Source organism: Citrus sinensis, chromosome 1, assembly GCF_022201045.2.
Source record: "Citrus sinensis cultivar Valencia sweet orange chromosome 1, DVS_A1.0, whole genome shotgun sequence".
NCBI lineage: Eukaryota > Viridiplantae > Streptophyta > Magnoliopsida > Sapindales > Rutaceae > Citrus > Citrus sinensis.
In genome coordinates, this window is record NC_068556.1 from 13695511 (window position 1) to 13701510 (window position 6000).

At 33.4% G+C, this 6000-nt stretch overlaps 1 pseudogene; it reads right to left on the reverse strand.

The window, feature by feature from the left end:
* Positions 1–5135, reverse strand: part of LOC102621340 (SNARE-interacting protein KEULE-like) — a 35280-nt pseudogene extending 30145 nt beyond the window's left edge.
* Between the last annotated feature and the right edge of the window lie 865 nt (positions 5136–6000).

Here is a 6000-nt window from a genome sequence, read left to right on the forward strand (position 1 = left end):
GCATATCAGTGGATGAAAAATCTCGCGTACGGTACATGCATCACACAGGATTATTTTCAACTAAACCGCGTTACTGTTCATCCGAGTCAAACCGCATTACTGTTCATCCGAGTCAAACCGTGTTACTGTTCATCCGCGTGGTCAAACCGTGGACTGTTGACTGATGACGTGGCGCAATCCCGAGCGTCCAAACTGTTTTTAATCCGATGGCCATGATTTACTCCATGTATCTATAAAAAGGGGGCCTCCCCCCCTAATTTGATATCTCTGAATCCATTTTTGGGATCCATTTTCTGTAATTCCTTCTCCATCTTATATTTTCTATGTATTTTAATAAATTCCCATTTTGCCCCTAGTTCAATTATGAGTAGCTAATTTTCTTTCAAGCTTGGGTTGAAGGTGAAGTCTCAACATGTGTCATGGGCTTTATTTGGTAAATTTATTTTCGCTTCCCCTCTAGTTTTTGTGGATGTTTTGACTTCTCGTCGACAAATAATACTAATATTGTCTAGTACCGCCTTGGTTTCACCGGCCCTCTAGTACAAGGTTATTATTATTTGGCACGATAAGCTCTTAGCACCATATTGATTAGAGCGTGGTTCATGAGGTGTGGATTCCCCCCTCATGATTTAATTGGCATTAATACGGATTATTTAGCCCATGATGCATGTTGATACGGATCCAGATACCCAAGTATGTCATTTCAATAGAATTCTCTTCAATTTATTCTCGTCATTTCAATACCAATTTTAGAATTTATTCTCGCCATTTTAATTTAAGTTTTAGCATATTCCAAATCATTTCCACCACAAATCCAATCACCCATTTACAAAATTAATTCTACACAATTAAAATCTACCTCCTCGTGGGATCGACACTCGTCACCATTTATCTATACTACAATAAATTCATGCGCTTGCGAGTACATTAAAATTTGCACAACAGTTAGCCTATATGGCTATAAATATTGATTTTGATGATAACAAACCACATGTATTTATTAAGCAAAGATGTATGAATTGTGCTTTTATAATAAGAAAATGATGTTATGGAATTAAAGTATTTTGGACTAAAATGATAGTGTTTTTAAATTTCGGATTTGGACCTATTTGATACTATTTAAATATTTTTGGGCCATTCTATAATTTCAAAAAGTTTGGGTGAAATCATAATTTTAAAAAGTTATGGGATTGACAAAGCATTATTCTAAAATTCTAAAATTAGACCTTTTTGTAAACTTTCATAACATTTTGGGCCACACTACAATTTTATAAAGTTTTAGGGTCCAACTATAAATTTAGGAAAAACTTCACTGTAGTAGTTACTGTAGCAAGCGGCTTACCGGATACTAATAAACGGCAATCCGGATATTGGGTAGAATGTATCCAAATTGAAAGCGGCTTACTGGATCCTGACAAACAGAAATCTGATTGTTGGGTAGTAAGCTTCTAAGCATAAGCGGCAATCCGGACTTGACAAAGCGGCATACCGGATGTTCATAAATTCAAAATTGTGGCTGTAATGGTAACATTAAGCGGATTACTGAATGTCCATAATCGGCAATCCGGTTACGACCAAAATGTACATAATGGCTAGTTTTTGAGCTCAAACTATAAGAACTCAAATCCAACTCATTTTTAAGCTCTCCAACAAGCAAAAAAAAAAAAGCACACGTGATATCTTGAGCCTTCAAACTTACGAAATACAAACATTGAATCTTTTCTTGTTCTTCATTTTTTAATATCTACTCATTGAGTGAGTTTCATTGTAACCTTCATTTATTCATCTCAATTGTAAGAGTTTGAGTGTGTGAGACGCTTGAGTGAAGAGATTGGGAGATAATCTCTTAGTTGTAAAGGTTTATTGACACCTCGAAGTCAATTGTAATCGTTGAAGCCTTGGAAAGGCTTGGATAGTGAAATCCTCAAGCTTGGATCGCTTGGAGGCGTGGGCGTAGGCGTAGGCGGGGATTGCCGAACCACGTAAAAATTCGTGTGTTTGTTTCTCTTCTCCCTTACTCTTTAATTATTGTGCTTTTAATTGAACTTATTGCTTTCAATTTTTATTAAGACATTAGATTGCTTGTTGTGTGGATTTGCTAGGATAAATTTTAAAATTCCAATTCACCCCCCCTCTTGGGTTGCACACTCATATTTCAAAATATACACAGTACTTTCACACTTTGTAGGAAAGATAAATTCTTCAGACACACTTCTCTCAAAAGCTTAGAAACTTATAAGCTTAACAACTTTTGGAATGAAATGGAATGAAGAAATGCTCTCTATTTATAGGCACCAAGCTAGCACCTAAGATCCAATTTTTCATGTAATTATTTCAATGATTTCAGCCACTATTTCTACCTTTTGAAAAAAACTTCAATTGCATAAAAAAAGTCTTTATAAAATTGCAAAAATTCTTCATTTTTGAAAGAAATCATGCATGCGGTTCCTAACTCCTCCAAAAGTCAATTATGCATGTGCTCACCTCTTCTTTTTCAACTAATTTGAATAAACAAATCACCAATTTTGACTTTTCAACATTAATGATCTATGGCATTAATATAAGTTATGAAGGCCAAGGATGATTCATTAAAATGTCCAAAGGTTCTTTACCTAATTTATGATTTGATCTAAATTTTCATTTAACTAGAGAATACATATCGATGTACCAATACACCTTATATTAGCAGATCTAATGAAAGGGACAAGGTAAAAGACATGATATGACTCTCAAGTTTCTCCTCTATCAACATCATCATTATATAGAAGTCCATGCCAACCTTTCATACATTTCATTTCATTATTATTTAACAAGTTCTTAGCATCTTCGCAGCACTAAACTTCTAAAATTAATCTGTAAATCATAAATCAAAAGACAGAAATTGAATTAACATACTTCTTAAAAAAATTATATCTAAGAATGTAACTTGTGTGTACAGCATGTTCTCCAATGAGATTATACCAATGCTGATAAAATTTCACCAACCTTGAGCCATTTGGAATTTGTGCAGTTTTTTTCTTTGATACAAAGCCGGTCATTTTCCCATGCAGCCGTTCACTAGCCTGACGATTAAAAAGAGCATTCATATAATTTATATAAAACACAACAACGAAAAGGGGAAAGAAAAAGTAAAAACTAAAAGACACATATGCTATAAGTGCAAAAAGAAGTTCAACCCAGATGGGATGATGTTCCTCCAAAAGAAATTCTTTTTTTTCCCCCTCTGGTGGACCGCCTGTTTTGCTTGGAACCTGATGCATAGTTTTATCTTGTTATAAGATATCCAAAAGAGATCTTCCAGAAGATTCAAGAGAATAAATAGAACTTCAAAAATTAGAACTTACCTCATTCACATATTTATTTCCTTCTAAATTCACTAAATCATGGCAAATGGCATCATATGTCCACTTCTGTATGATAGGAGCAATCTAGAAACGGAAATTAAACATATACTACAAGTAACACAGACAAGTCATGTAGTAAGCAATCCATAAACTTATCCAATGCGTCACAAAACCTGATCAACAGAAAGACAAGTATAAGCAACTCACAGGTTTTTGACACAGGAAAATTTTCAATAGTTTGTTTATATTTCATAAGACAGTTCCAGACTCCGCCAGCAAGCTTCGTAGGAACTAGATCACGTAAAGTTGTTATTGCCATTGCATCAAGTGATTTGGCAGCTCGATAGCGCACCAAAGGAAATTCCTAAAGATCAATTATATACATGCGTTAGGAAATTTACCATGCTTGAAATCAAATTCAACAAATCATTGAAAATTATCGTTAGTGAAGCAAAAACCGTAGCAATACATGTAGCCATTACATTAAGGCATGCATCAGCTTTTTGAGAACTTTCCTCATCATCAAAAAGTTCCTCTAAGGCCCTTTCATCATCAGTGACAACCCTGTACTCAAGAAAATCACAGTTGACAAAACAAGGGCAAAAATATTACAGGGGCTTCAAAACATTAAGAAAAATAAAAACGAGTAACCCGATCATAATTAGGAAAAACAAGCATGAAGTTATATCCAGAACTTTTAGAAATAAGAGCAAAAGAATCTTCTTGATGAACAGGCCATCAGTAATCTAAGTTCAAAACTTCATTGGTGAAATCAGAGAAAATGGTCCATCAAGATTTCATTGTATGCCTATCCTTGGTGAAAGAATGAAAACAAGAAATCATTTTTTTCCCTGAAAAAATGTGACTTTAAAAGTCTAAAATTTTTGTCGACAACACATGCTTAGCATTTAATGACACTTAAGGTTACAAATATTTTAGAACCTGCTTGGAGTCTGCAAAGCATATGCCATGAGTCTAGTACTTATAATGTCAGACATCTCATCATTGACAGTCTTGGAACTTGCCTTCATTAAGTTAAGAAGATCTAACAATTTCCTAAAAAGAATAGAGAACATTTTTAGAATCGGTGGAAAATACGATAGAGCAAAGAAGAGGGAAAAAAATACATATTTGCATAAAATTCATGGTTGTTACGCCCGTTTATGAATTGTAGAAAAAAGTATAAACTAAAAACCTGTTATCTTTAAACAGGTGGAACATTATAGAATGAACTATAGATATTTATTGACATCTACATACATAGATAATGAGCTACACAAGTTTCAGTTTACTCACAGTACAAGCACTGATGAAATCGTTACTATATATGATGAATTCTACTTTTTTTATTTTTTTTTATTTTTTGTGAATGTATGATAAATTCCACATAGTGAAGGGTGAAAATGACCATGGAATCTAGCAGTAAACTTGATAAAACACATGACTCTGGAAAATGGAATCAGACTCCCTGAATCTTTATCATCTATGATCCTTAGAAAATTCCACTTATCGAAGTCATCTCACGTACCTGGTGTCTATGGCAAAATATTCCAGATTCATCTGCAAATTCACAACCAGATGGGAGAAAAGGTATCGGTATGTAATGATAAATTCTAAACCAACAATAGAGAAAGCAAGAAGAGGAGAATTAACAGAAAACTGTTAGTTGCTTCTACACAATAATCCATTTTAAGAACAAAAAAATTATGATAAGTAAGAGGCAACCTCTCTCAATGCACCTATGCGAGGTAACACAGTTGAATCCTACTTGATGTGAGTCACCAATTCTCTTGATAACTGAAGAAAAAAAAATGCTTTTGTTTGTTAATGTTGGGATTTTATGCTCTTTTAAAGCATATTAATTTATTTTCTGATTAATAAAATATTTGAGATATTTTCAATTGCATAAATATATATGAAAAAAGGTCTGTTTAATCATATTATATGTATTTATGTGATAATCATATGGATTCACAGAAGACATAAATACAAGTTATCTTATGATTAAATAAATTTAGTTCGCAGTTGATAAATAGAGTTGGACGCTCTATTTATGTTTAGACTGTAGTAAATTCATTGAAAGATTTGTCTTAATTGTTGAGTGTTAGAAAATGTATATTTATAAAGGAGAAAATCGTCATTTTACACTTCAAGTTTTACTAACACCCTTACTTTTATGTATTTAACCTTCTTTTGATTTAATTCCGTGTGTTTTATTTTAATTAAGTATTTTATGTATTTTAAGAGCATCATAGTCATTTCACAATAAACGAGAGATCAGACGGCAAAACGGACATCACTTTTGAACTCAGGACGGTCGAAAACCTTAGGAGGAGCATAAAAGAAAAAATGGCACTGTTCACATGTACGGTACTATTCACGTGTACGGTACTGTCTACGTTACTGTTCACGACACTGTTCACATAGATGGATCGATGATGTGGTGGTGAAAGTGACTTAAATTATCTTAAAATTTGAATTGAAATGACGAGAATAAATTGAAGTGAAAATCTATTAAATTGACGTACTTGTGTATCTGGATCCGTATCAACATGCACTATGGGCTAAATATTCCTTATTAATACCAATTAAATCATGAGAAGGGAATCCACATCTCATGAACCACACTCTAATCAATATGGTGCTAAGGGTTTAT